Source organism: Podarcis cretensis (genome assembly GCF_951804945.1).
Source record: "Podarcis cretensis genome assembly, chromosome: 5".
Taxonomy (NCBI): domain Eukaryota; kingdom Metazoa; phylum Chordata; class Lepidosauria; order Squamata; family Lacertidae; genus Podarcis; species Podarcis cretensis.
In genome coordinates, this window is record NC_137174.1 from 48,413,109 (window position 1) to 48,427,812 (window position 14,704).

Below are 14,704 nucleotides of genomic sequence, written 5' to 3' on the forward strand. Positions count from 1 at the left end.
CCTTGATATTGTATGTGGGCTGGAACTGTTCTGTGACCGAAATAATAAAATTCAATTCAGTTGTGTTGTGTTGTTGATATCTGCCAGTTAGCTGCAAATGAATGAATATTGTGGGACTCTCGACAAAGCATTACTGTTATTCCCCACTTCCTAAAAGGAGTCAGCCCATCAGCCAGCCCTACCCTCTTCCAGCAGCCATTCCTACTTCCAGCAGTTTTCTTCTCTAACAGGTAGCACTCTATAGTTACTGAACATGCTTAGTTCTGTTCCATTTTGGTGACAATCTCGTCGGCACTCACCACCTGAATGTGCTCCCAGAGGGAGTGCTGGTCCTGTTTTTGTGGAATTTATTTTAAGTCTAGCATCGATGACTACCTCAAGGGTTTCATGAGGTATGGTTGCCTTTTTAATGGTGCTGTTGGCTAATGGCTATTTAAAGTTGTGACACATCTGGCATGAGAAAGAACAGGAGCTAAAATCAGTGCTCTGTCTCCCTTCCTCTCAAGAGAGATGAAATATGGCAGCCTGAATATAACCAGCAAAAAGAAAGAACGTTTTGCAGCCAGCCAACGAGAAGGATCAAATGCAGAGCCTTGTATTTGTGGAAACAATCCTGCTTTAAAAGCGAGGCTGCCTGGTGCTTTGCTGCTTCCTCTCTTCCATGTTGTATTATTAATAAGCAATCAGATATTACAAATCACTTCATAAGACTCCAGTTCTTTCTCATCACAAGGAAATTCATGCTAAAGAAAGCAGCCATAGGAGCTTCCTACCACGCAAGCTAGCAGACAGAAATAGCATTATGCAACCACCCAAACCAACTTTTGATTTGTATGACAACTGGCCAAGAGTTTTATTTTTATTTATAGTGTTACTAAATTCAAAACGTAAAATGCAACAGTTCGAATAGAGGTTTTTTAAAAATGTAAATAAAGTGATTAATTTATAGTATACTTTTATAATTTATAGCACTGGTTGTATGAATAGTTGCTCGTGGATGTATACTCGCATATGTAAACTCCAAAGAGTAAAGATTTATAATTTTATGTAACTATAAGCTCTCTTTTGATATTTGAGCTATCCTCTGGATATGCACACATCCTACCACACATCTGCAACATGCAAAGAAACATTGCAGATGTGGCAACAGAATGTGTGCAAGATGGGAATGGATCCTTGTATCTCTCTGCCATATTCACAGTAAGTAGGAGCAGTCCGGTGCCAGAAGGTATTACTACCACTGACAATCAGATACTATCATTTGCGACAAATTCCATAGTCGGTGCTGCATATACTTACTTGAGAAATTCTGATAAAAGGGTGATCTGATAGACTGGGGGGAAGAGGGCTCCAAGCTACTTGGAATAGCAGACAATTTGTTTTGTTTTTTTGAGGTGGTTGGATCAATAATCGCTTTCTGCTACTCCCCTTTCATGCCCATTACTTCCTCAGTGCTTTCATTTCTTTTACAGCTGTGTGCGCACTTATTTACAGCAGCACCCCGAACAAAGGAACATAGTTTTATATCTAAAGTTTTTCTTTTCATCCCTCAAATTTGCAAAAAAGCAGAAAACTGAACAAGAAAACCACCTTACTTTTTTTTACACAAGATATTTCACAGCAATCTGAAAAGTATGTGCTGAGAATTTGCAATTGCCTGACTGTGTTCTTTTGTGCACTTCCTGGACAGCTTTGTTTTTTTTAAGAAACATGCACGCACAACTTTGTGTGTGCATGCCTTGCCAAATAAGTATAACAGACTCAACAAATTAGAAGGCAGGGACAAACACAAGAGACATGCTGGTATGAACATAAAAGACCAAAGTTGCCCCTCAAATACAGATTTGAGTGGTATAGACTTCTCTGGGCTAATACGAAGGGAGGGGGGAGTGGATTGACAGCTAAACAATGCTTAATGTTGCTTAATGTTGACACACACTTTTCTCAACCAGTTACAGTAACCAAGACTAAAATGACACTGCAAAGGAGCAATGGGCAAAGTGTGGCTCTCCAGGTGTTCCATGAAGGCTGGCAACATTAGCCGTGTTGTGAGCGAATCTCTTGCAGATGATCGCAGTGCTTGGAGACTGACAGGTCATGTCACCAGAGGAGAAGTGATCAGAGGAGAAATGGCCGCAGGAGGGAGAACAGAGAGAAGAAATGCCATGGTGCACCTTTAACAGCAAACGGGACGTCTTCATCTGCCCCAGCTGCAATAAAACATGTCTCTCCTGTATTGGTCTCTACAGCCTCAGCAGGCTCTGTAACTTTCCAACAGTTTGACTTTACTCTTGATGGCGCACTCTTTAGTTGTCTGTCAAGACAGACAGATTCCAACAACAACAAGGGGATTGGACTAGATGGCTCTCAGGGCCTCTTCCAACCATACAATTCTGTGATGCCATGTGTTTTGAAGTTCTTTTTAAATCAGCTCCATAAACTAATTAACATGAAAATGTCTGCACATCATGCAGGGTTTTCAGTCCAGCTTTCTAGAAAACAGACAGAATTCAGGATAAAACAAAGGAACGAGTGCTCCCATGCATCGTTCTCACTGCTCTTTCCTGCTGCAATTTCATGAGAGATGCATACTGAGCTTCATTTTTCAGAACTGATCTAATCTCTCACTTTTCCTCTTTGCGAGCCAATCTGTATTTAGAACATGTTTATTCATGTGAGTCAAGTCTCTTTAGAATGCTATCATTCATTACCTAACACATAAGAAGAAACATATGGATGGACTTGATCCCATTATGGAATGCTGCAAACCATTTATTTTTAACAGAAATAATCTCCCCTTCCTTTTAGCTCATGTCGTGGAAAGGTTAGAAGACACCCCAGCCAAGAAGCTAGACAATAACTTTATTGCTTCTCTCAAATTTAAACAGACCAGCAACGGGAAACCTTCTGACCTTCCCTCCCGACAACGAAATCCAGTGCCACCTAGTGATTAAACTAAATGATGACACTGTCCCTACCCACCTCTATTGCATATCTATGAAAACAAGCTGTGTAATTGTGTAGACCTTGAAACCATTCAGAAGTATCAGCCTCAAGCCAGAGGAGCCATTCCAAGTGGCGCAATCAGCATTAACTAACCTTGCAGATATTTTATAGTCCCAAAGGGAGTTCTGAGCACATTAAATACATCAACATTACTCACTCTTTTCACTTTTGCTTGAGAAACATTGCCAGAGAATTCTTAAACTGCAAGCTGGGACACTTTTTCTTTTTCAGAGCTGCTTGACATGTGTTTAAATGTAATTAATTAAAACAACTGAAGGCACTTTTTAGTTCTACATTTTTAGTTCTACATTTTGTGAAATCTGGATTTACCTGCTACTGAAAATACTAACTCCATGAAAACCCCAGGTGCACAGAGTCTAGAGGAACACACTTCAGATGTGGAGGCAGTGGGGGGGGGGGAATCTGAGAGGCCTGCTTAGAAACTCTTATTCTGGGCCTCTTCTGCTCTGCCATGAATGTAAGGTTCACAGTTGGAAGCAATGGGTTCATGCGGACCACGAGCAATGCCTTCTGAATTATATTTAAAAAGACCTAGCACAGTGCCCATAAATGTGGCAGGCAGAATGAGAGACGATTAGCAAGCTTTAGCTTCCCCTCAGCCAACTGCCCTAACTTACCTCCTTTGCCTGCTTCTCAAGATCAGGTTCTAATCAGCAGCACTGCCAGCATTTGCAGGCCACAGAAACTAACAGGAATTGGAAGGTGGCTGAGGAGCAGAGCTCCGGATCTGGCAGGGCATCTTCCCTGAGCAATGCCAGAAACTTCAGTAGGAAGCAAGAGCTTCTGCCAGTCCATAACTTGCCCACTGAGTTACTATGGCAATGAGAAAATGCTAGTGTGAGGAAGGGCTGCTGAACAATCAAAAGTTCACTGTGTGGCCCGAGAAAAAGTCCACTCTGAGTAATACTTAGTACAATATCTAGAGATAGACAGAAAAGATAGAAAATTGGATATATACAGTGCTTTTTTTCTTAAAAAAATGTTTAGGGGTACTCTTTTTCCTATTCATATTGAAATACTGCCCCTCAATGAGGCCAAATTTAGATTCACAAAATGTTTACAGGTATGCATCCCCCCAGAAAAAAGCACTGGCTCCAGCATTCTGTAAGGACTCTACTAAATGGACATGTCATAGCTAGGGGCGGACCAGGCAGTTAAATTCCGTCCCATTTTAGTTTTGCTGGCACTCAATAACAGGTCTGTCCCATTGTGTTTTTTTGTGGATGTTGTTATTGTTGAAAGAATTCATGAAAAGTCCGCATTAAAATTCTATGCATTCTGTGCACAGCTTATACATAAAATATGCACTTTTATGCAAAATACACATTTTGCCATTTTTAAAACGTAAAATACACATGTGAATGCATTCTTTTTGCACCCCAAAACTGCATCACAAAATGTAGGTAAGTGTATCATCAAACAGAGAGCTGTGTCCTTTTCATGCAAGTAAGTTCAAGGAGCGCCAGACTGGACCAGTCTGCTGCAAAAAATGGACCAAACAAATTGTTCTTCCATCACTAGTTATAACACTGGCAAAACAATTGGCGTATATTCCAGTTCCTGTTCCAAGTATTTCCACTATCATATGCTTCTGAGAAATGGCTTCCACATGTTTGTGTTTCCATTGCTAGCCAAACCTAACAGAAGTCTGCAGGATCAAATATAGTTATTTAGCCAAATGGCCTACATTACATCCCAGTGTTTTGGAACCTATGGCTACCATGTGTGTGAACTTCAGAGACTGGCGTGATAAAAGAAATACTCTTTTGAAATTGCCGAAAGACGGGAAGGGGGGATAACATGTTCTAATTACCCACATTGATCCCCCCTGACATTCTACTAGTAATGACACTGCTTCAAAAGGAAATGATTCCCAATCAGAGTCTCAAATAAAAACAACAAACAGCATAATTAAGAAGTTCAACTCAATTTAAGTTGCCTAAAAGTCTATTCCAATCCAATCAAACAAGGTCTGGGCCTCAACCACAGCCTTGGGTCTTGCCAAATGGGGTTAGGTAGAAAGAGAAAAGACAAGGCAGCTTTAGTGAAATGCTCCTTAGCAAATAACAGTCCCAAAATCCCACTGTGTTATGGAACTATTAGACATTTAAACAGTTAGAACAGTGTGTGTGGAATGATATTCAATAGGAGGTGGGCACATCAAACAGGCACATGGGAATTCTGGACAACAAGACATGGAGGTTCCTCTGTACCACAGATTAACTATTCCTTCCACCATATGGATGCTTATGATTCAGTGTGAAAAGGGTAAAAGCTCAACTAACTGAAGCTCCTGCTTTTAATCTGTGATGAGAACTTGAATTGGTTGACTCAATTAATCAACTAGTTTGATACTCAGTTAATCAACTAATATTTCCATTCATAAATATACACAGTGAGAGTTATCTAAAATTTTCATTTGGGCTTGAGGAGAAACTCAGAAATTTAGGCATGAAGATGTTAAGTCATATGTCTAGGTTGAGAAACACCTTATGGACCTACCCTCTCATTTGAAATTGTTGGTTCTTAAAGTAATAAAATCACCCAGCATCACACTGAAATCCAACCTAAAATCAGGTCATTTGCTCTGTTTCATCAGACATGGACACTGTGGGAGATATGACATGACAAGTGCTGTGATTAGCTTGCTTGCAAAATATGCCAAACAAATGGTCTTGTCCTCTGGTCACTGCTGGACTGCAAACAGTTGCTCTCTTTTTAAAGTCTTCCATTAGTCCTAAGCTCGAGTGTTACATAGGATGTTCTGCATTTGCAAAGCAAATCAAGCGGTTATATGGAGTTCTAGTCCTAACCACTTGAATATTCTTGCATAGTTGGATAGAGTAACACATATCCCTGGGGTTGGCAATTTATGGAAGGAATGTGAGCTAGAAGAAAGTCTTATTAGGAGATAGGATTGCTTGCGTTTTATTAGGACTATATTCAGGTCTAGGAGGAGAAAATACTTCAACATGTGCCTCTAGTACCAAGATTCTGTAATCTTGAGGTTTGTCGGTGACTCATAGATGTGATTTATCAGCTAAAGGAGTAAGGGAAAATATGGAACCCTTTGATTTACGGCCAACATTACTCATTTTTAGAGTCACCAAAAGCACTTCTCTTTGATGTGTGAACTCTTGTTTTATAGTAACTCCAAAAGACCTGCTTTAATGTCCATTTCTGCCCCCCCCTAAAAATAATGGGAAACAAATAACCTTGATCACTGAACTTGATTTGGCCACAACACATTTTGTATCAACCTACCTGTGGTGCGCATTTAGCATCATTTGCTTCTACAGTTACTATTATTGCTAATTTAAAGCCAGCCTTTTTTCAAGGCATGAGTTGAAGGCACATGGGGCAACCTCCTTGCTGTAGTTAAGCAGGTCCGTGCCTGGTCAGTTATGGGATGGGAAACAACCTAAGAACCCTATAAACCACCATGGAACTGGAACTGAGGTAGAATATAAATCCTGTGCAACATCTTTTGGTCAATCAAGGGCTCTCTAAACACTATTCTCCATAATTGTTCTTCCTTGCCCTTCCAACCAAGTAAACCTAATGATAAGGAGACGGAATTATTATGTTAGTTTTCCTGGCTATATTGTTTATGCTTCTGTCCTAGTTTCTAATGCTCTTCTTACACTGCATTATCTGTTTCTTTTAGAAACGGTGGTTTTTAGATCAATAACACTACCATGTCACACTAAATTTCATCATACCAGTGGGCATGAAGTGACACAACACTGGGTGCCATTTGACATGTTGCCATTGAGTGCTTCTGTTCCCTAGGATTCACCCAGTATAAAAATGGCAGGAAAGAAAGATATGCGGGAATACTGCCTCAGATTCCCTCACATGGTGTGAGCCATGTAAACAGTGGGAAAATTACACTGCAAATCTCCCACAATTTTCTGGGTTAACAGGGATGCAAACAGATTTCTTGCTGGAAACAATTAACATGAAAATAAGTGCTAAATTCCACTAAGTTCCCCCAGGTTTCCAAAAAGTGGTTTTTATGTCATGTGACTGATCACACAAAACATGGAAATTAACAAGTAAAGAAACATGAGAAAAATGAAATAAAGTCAAGGTTTCCAACAGGCTGTCAGGGCAGGTGTTCACAGCAGGGCAGCAAAAACTCACAAGGTGTCGGTGAAGTTTACTCTTATTCAGAGAAACAAACCACTCAGGCCTAGTGAGCACAGCAAGTCTTCCCAATAGATCTTGCCCCAATGAGGCAATTGCAAGGAATGAAGGTCCCTGCCTTCCCATCACTCTCTAAGGCTGCTCCTCCACTGGGTCCTTCCCAAGCAAGCTGAGGCTCCAGCGCCTCCACCCTCTTCATACCTTCGTGGGTTCTGGGAGACCAGGGAGAGAGAAGCTGGTCACAGCAGAAGGGAGAAACCCCCTGGATTCTTCAGCAGCCCCTGGATTCTTCAGCAGCCAACCTCATCTCTTCATCTTGGCCCCTCTCCACTCCAGCTGTCTCTTCTGCCTCTGATTCTGGACTGCTCTCTGCTACAGCCTCTTCCTGCTCATTAAACCCTGTTACCTCTCCAGCTTCCATCACCTCCTCCTCCCAATCTGCTCCCTCTTCTCCCCCTGACCACTCATCATCGTCCACCATCAATCCCCTGTCTCTGAACCTTCTTCCACTGTGGGTTCCCCAGCTGCTGCCTTCCTCCACTTCTCTGCATCCAGGCAGTCCATGACACAGGCACATGATTCAACCAGATCCACAAACTCAAGAAGAATCCAAAGCATGTCCAGTTGTTATTCAAAGAGTGAAGCAAATACAAGTGGGCAAGACCTCAGGAAGATTGATAAGTCAGGTCAGAACCATGTTATATAAAGAATAGTTGTGTTCTATATATATAAAGAATAGTTATGTTCTATGCTTCTGTACCTTCCCTCTCATCATTGGCTCTGATGGCACGGATGGGGAAATTCATAACATTTTAACAGCAGGTCTGTTTTTCTACATGTCATGAAGGGGAGGGGACAGAGCCTACTGGTCTGGGGAAAGAACTTAATATGGGCTACTACTTTGGGTGGCAGTCTTATACCTCTTTAGCAGATAATTCCACCCTGAAAGAAAAGGGTTAAATGCCCATCTGCTACATCCCGAAGCACCTGTGTTCAAGGCAGAAAATGCAGTGCTCAAAATGGAGTTTGTCTTCATCCCTAACACTAGGCGATACTCCTCAGATGACTGACTAGGAAAACTTGGATTTTTAAAAGGAAAATAAAATTATAATTATTGCAGCAGCAGCCCTGGCCTTATACAAAATATTCAGCCACAAATGAGCTTGTGATACTGCCAGGTTTTAAATGTGTAGCAAATCAGGTGAAGTTAACATATGGTATGTAGCTTTAAATGTCATTTGCATTAAACAACCAGAGTCTAGCATGTTATGGTTCAGTTTCAAAAAGTGTCCTAGTGAAAAACTATCCAAATACACCCTCAAATTTAAAATAGTTCATTTGCCAAACAAAAGGTTAAGCTAGTAACTCTTTCAAAACTGCTTCTACATCTAATACAAACAGTGTGGTATACATGTGGGCAGCTGACATCCAAATATAAGCAATTTGTAAGGGTCTCTGGGTGAGAAAATGCTTGGAAAACGCTGCGTGGTCAAACTACTATTCTCACTAGAAGAATCTCTTTAAAATGCAAAGCAGAGAAGTCAGGGTGGAATGTCGCCCGAACATCAACTTGTCTTCTGCAGCCATATTTGCTCTCGATTTGTTTGTCTACAACTCCTTGGTAAATAGCAAGCATTCAACTAAATTTTACTCAGGGAAGACTCATGGGAACTAATGGCCCTAAATTAGTCATATTCATTCATTTCAGTGGATCTGTGGAGGTCTGGGGTGGGTTGCAGCACTGGAGCACATAGGGATGCCAACTCTGGACCCCTCCCATACTTCGCGGCCGCCACACAACAGAGCAAAGGATAACCCTTCTTTTCCAAATGGCTGTGTTTGGGGCAGGCCTGCCACATCTAGGTGGATAACTTTGTTTGTGTTCCTCTTAGTGTCACTGCCATAGGTTGGTCATCCCTTCTTAGGCATTAGCAGCAACGTGGAACTAGCAGCTTAACACTGCAAGCCAGCAGAACCAACGACGAAGGTTTTCTTTGCAACCAGGCAGTTAAGCTAGGGTGGAAACGGATCATTTGGAAGAAAAACAAAACAGAAACCCTAACTCTGCCTTATTATTGCATCTGTTCCAAATGTTTCCTCCCCATTAAGGAAAAAAGGAAAGTAGAATGAACACATTTGTTCTGTCTGGACTGGTTCTAATGGCAGCATTGTGGTTAAGTCATAATGCCCAAGCGTCGCATTCCACACCCCGAAACATAAGATTTAAATGCCTATGACCTTTGACAAGGCATTTGTATCTAACCAGAGCTTTTGTTCTCGATTCCAGTATAATTTGCAGCTGTCCCCTGGAAATATCACACATTATTCATATGTCATTAAAGGGAGATTTGCCTGGCACAGAAATATGCCTTTCCTGCCCCAGGGACATGCCTTGGATAGGCCTCAACTAAAGCCTAGTTAAACAAAAGGGAGGGAATTGCACTGGTTCCAATGGGTTTTCAGTCAGAAGAAGGTTCACATTATTATCTACAAAGTGCATACTAGCTGTTTAATGGATTTCAGTTCTTCCTCATGCTGCGAGTTTCTCTGTCTAAGATAATTATAAAATTCCATAAAGTACCCCATCAACACGCACAAGACCCCTTCCCTCCACTTTTCAATTGTGCCCAATGCACGTTCCAGTACACACACGGGAAGCAGCTTCTAACCAACCACGGGAGTCTTGTGGTGTATGCATAAAGCCAAGCAAAGTAGCAAATGTCAGAAACCCTGGCAGAACTGAAATTTACAAGGATTTCTTACTATTTCAGGAGCTTTCTGGAAAATGTCAGAAAATGTCTATGTTGCCCAGTAAAAGACAAATCAAGACCTTTGGCTAATGACTACATTTCATCCTTTTTTTATATTGTTTACCAGCGAAGTATGGCATTTGCCTTGATTGCGTTACAAGGCTTGTTTCCAGGATATTTGCCATCATGTCTTTGCAAATGATAGACACTAGTATAAAAATTAATATTTATGCATCCGTTTGAAGCATTTATGTAAGCCACCCTTTGACAATGTTCCCTGGGAAACTCGTAACTTGCTAACAAAAGACCAAAACTCAGAAACTGTAAAACAAACTGCAGCAAAAAATGTCAACAAACTAACTTTACAGTGTAACTAAAAATACATAATTTTAAATTCCCTCTTATCTTTTAAGATCTCTGATTTTTAAAAGGGCTGGGGTAGTAAAAGGGTTTTCAGCATGTGCTGAAATGACAATAAAATATGCAAGATGACCCACTCTATAACCAGGGAGCACCACCCAAAACTCCTCTCCCTGGTAGCACCTGCCTTACTTCATTTGATGGGAGCACCTAGGCCAGGTCCTCTGAAAAACAAATCAAAGCTTGGGAAAAATAAATACATTATTTTTCCGTGTATAAGATGCCCCCATGTATAAGACACCCACTATTTTTGGAGACTCCAAATTAAGAAAACACCCCTCAGCACTACCCGTATATAAGACGAGCCCCAATTTTAAACCTATTTTTTTGGTTAAAAAACCCCCATGTCTTATGCATGGAAAAATACGGTAAATGGGGAAAGTGATGTATTTCAAATGGCACTTGCGATTTAAGTAGTAAATGTTATCAGGCCTCCTAAAAATCTTAAGACTTCCAGGCAGATGTCAATATTAACACAATTTTCATATTTACCATAATAAATACTATTAATCCAATTTGCAACCTTCAAGAAAAGCAGCTGGAATGGTACCTTTCCCCAAATTGTTCACCAGGCCTGCCATCGTATGATAGACTGCCCATAAAAATGGTTCAGAAATTTCCACTTGTGCAGTATATTGCCACATACCTCCTAATGGGGGCTGGATACAAAGATTATATTAATCCATTCCTTGATCATCAATATTGGCTGCCAGTATATTTATGAAACCAATTTAAAATGCTGGCTATAAATAGCACAGGACAAACTAATCCAGGTGTGAATCAGTTGTTTGATTCTGAATCCCAAGGCCAATGTTATAAAATATGATAAAATCAGACAAAAAAATCTGCTACATTTTTATATTGTGAAACATATTATGAATGCATGTAAAAGCACACCTTGGAAATGCGTTACAGTAAAGAGGAGGTAAAGAGGTAAATAATAATAATAATAAATTTTATTTATATCCCACCCTCCCCAGCCGAAGCTGGGCTCAGGGTGGCTAACAACAAGCAAAATCATTTTGAACATCTGCAACCATCAGTTTCCTAAGGGATCAACATTAAGCAATATCAAAGCAAAGATCAAAGCCAAAGGTGGTGGTTTGTTACACTGATGGGAATTGTGAACAGACCAACTAATTGCAAATGTTGGCAGCAAGCACTACTTATTCTGTTTGCTGCTACATGGCCAGGTCCCATTGCATCTGCAGGAGTGCTTCTTCCCATGTGAGAAGCATTATTTCTTTACAGTCTTCAGAGGAAGCTGTGTCTGTCTCCTTTTCAGAGGAGAGATTCAGCAGGGGCTATAGCTGCCTGTCACTGTGGGCTGTCACTGTCCTGTTACTCAATAGCCACTCAAATCGCCACATTACTGAATTGTTGGTCCTCCAAATGTTTGCATCCTCTGAGGCCTTGTTATAGAGTTAGAACTTTTTAAAGAGCAGTGGTCAGTTAGACTCCTTTTCATTTTGATGTGTTTTGTTCCAGTTGCTCCCTTTTTTGTACTTTATTGTTTTAAAGTGTGTTCTTTAAATGTACATTTATTTGTTTGTTTGTTTTTGCAAAATCAAGGCATATCGTTTTGTAAAAAACAAAAAGCAAAACCTATATACTACACCAGCTTTAAAAACTTATCTCTGTGGAACAAAAGACAAAAGCTAAGGAATGGAAATGATGCAGTTTAGGGTGGAGTAGGGGGGAACTTGAACTAATCTCAACCTTTCCAACTCATGTCAAATTTTGGCCCTGTTCTGGCACAAACCATGGAACTGATTAGCTACTTTATGGAAAGTCTGTATTGTCATAAAGGTTTGCCTCTGATCTTTCTTTACAGCTTGCCAAAGGCAAACCAAAGCCTTTACTTTCCCCCCTAAACTAGCTCCTACCTGTCCTTACTGGTCGTTGCATTGAACACTGTTTCTTGGTTTCAAAAGGGTACAGATATAAGGGAGAGTATGTATAACACTGGGCAACAATTTTTTACTTTTTGAATGTTGTCTAGATTTCTACAACTGATTTAGGATATTTTTGCACTGCTGAATCAGGAAATGGTTGATGACGTTCAAACTGCTTGCCAAGATTTCAAGGTTTTATGACTTCAAACTGATCCCTTTTCGACAAAATCACCCAGAACTATCGGACCTGAATACAGATGGCATGAAAAATTCCTGCTTTCAAAAAAGGCTTCTGAAACAGTATTCCAAGCTTAAACGATTTAACATAACCGGGGAGGCTTCTTCCCACTTCTGTGATGCAGATACGAGACTATTATACCGACTGGGGCCATTGCAGGGACACAGAGATAGATCCCCCTCCCCATATACCATGGTGTATCTTAGGTTTGGAGGAGGGCCACCCCCCATTTATTCTGCAGGGGCAAAATTCTTGAGAAATGCTCACATTCAGTTTGATCCTCAGCAAGAAGAAGTGAAGAAACAGCTCCCTCTTGCACATTCAGTAGCTTCTACCAAAGCCCACAAGGCTCCCATGGCTGGCTGAACGCAGCAGTGATACTTCAGGGCCCAAAGGCTCCAGGTATTAATGTGTGAAAAATATTCTGAACGTGATTATCAACACTAGCATTTTTCATACCATAAATCCATGTCCTGTGAACATGTCCTTCTCCACAAACTCCTCATGCTCAGTGTAAAGTCAGGTGCGCACAACTGTACCTGCACAGGTTCTGAATGTGCAAGCTGGAAGCCAATGTGCTTGGGCGCTCATTGGCTCTTATTTTGTCCTTCATTTGAAAATGAATTCCAAGGTTTGGGCTCACTGAGAATGGACACGACCGAAGAAAGGGCTTTTGATGATGAAAAAGACATTACAATCCCCCAAGCCCTGAAAATGCTCCAAAAGTTAACGGCTGATCTGAACCCTCCAAGTGAGAGCCCTCGCTAACAGCTCTTGGGACATGGAGGGGGACCTCGACCAGGTTTTCCATGGGAGACGATACACAATTACAGTGGCACGATCTGTTTTTCCTCAGCTCTGACTTCTGGGACAAACAACAGCTGTGGTAGAATATTTAAACTGTGATGCTCTGGATTTTGAACAGCGTCCAGCGTGAGCCTGATTAAATGATATTAGTTTAATTTACATGGAGAGGCTTGGCTGGCAGGTCAAGTACTTTTCTGCATGTCGTTTTCTCAACACTGCAGCAACATTCCTCTTCATTTAAAGCGATCTAGGACTTGGAAAACAAGAATTCCGCAGCACAAAGAAACGTAATGCTCCTTAAGACCTCCGAAAGGGAACCACTTTCCCTAGGAAGCAAAAGTGTGGAACCCACATGAATCCAGGCAAGAAAACCACCGGATCCATCTGCCAAGGCACATCTACAGATATCTGGCCAAACTGCATGTTGCAAATGTGCAGTGGTAGCCAAGCGTTTTGTTTTGAACCAAAAAAGCCACTTCCACTAAACCATGAGGGAGACCAGAGAAACAACAATGCTTAACCCTTTCCCAGTCTTCAGACCCCAAGTGACCTCGACGGTGGAATTTCAAGCATATAAAACAAGACACAATCTCAGCAAGATGTGTGGTCCAATCCTGCATTTGCTGGGGAATTCGAGGGATGGGGAAGGGGTGTAAACTAACCTTTTCTGCACCAGCTGATTCTTGTTTGTAAGCCATCCTCATCCATTCACAAGCAGTAATTCGGTCTTGCCTTGATTACCGTAAGTTTCAACCTTCTCCATCTCACCCAGTCATTCACAGCCAACAAACAGCTGCTCAGGCTTTCCACTGCCTCCCTAGAGCTACATATACAGGAGAGATATGATCTGGGTAGCACCTGCATACCAACGACTCTGTGGGGCACATCTCTGTATGACTTTGCACAATGGTTTTGTGAAGATTTAAAATCCTCCAAGTAATTAAGATGCAACCCCTTGGAATCCCACTGACAACAGGTCAGGCAGGGGAGAGCTGTAGTACCCCAGCGTCACCACCTTCTGGGTCCTTTTTCCTAGACATGAGTGGCATCAACACAACACAGCACTTATTACAACCACTCCTGTCAGGATACCATTGTTGATGACAGTGACCACCACTGAGAGGTTCAGAAGAGTATTACAAGGCTGCCACAGGGTTGTCACTGGGACAGTGCTATGTGCACTGAACCAAAGCTTGGTAAGTGAGGTGCTGGTCTTTGGGAAGGAGGCATGAGGCTCTGACAGTGTCCTAGAAGCCTCTTACCTCCTTCCCAAAACCTAGTTACACTTTCCCAGCTTTGGCTAGGAGGTGGGAAGGCTCTAGGACCCTGCCAGAGCTTTTGTGGCTCCTTCCCAAAGCAGGGTGCTTCTTACCCACCTTTGGGAAGGCAGCATGAGGGCTGAGGGTGTGCTTACCAAA

The 14,704-nt window shown here is 41.6% G+C and overlaps 1 protein-coding gene across 2 annotated transcripts in view; it reads right to left on the reverse strand.

Annotated features, from left to right (window-relative positions):
• GRK5 (G protein-coupled receptor kinase 5) overlaps window positions 1–14,704 on the reverse strand; it is a 147,294-nt gene that overhangs the window by 26,559 nt on the left and 106,031 nt on the right. The window lies entirely within an intron of this gene.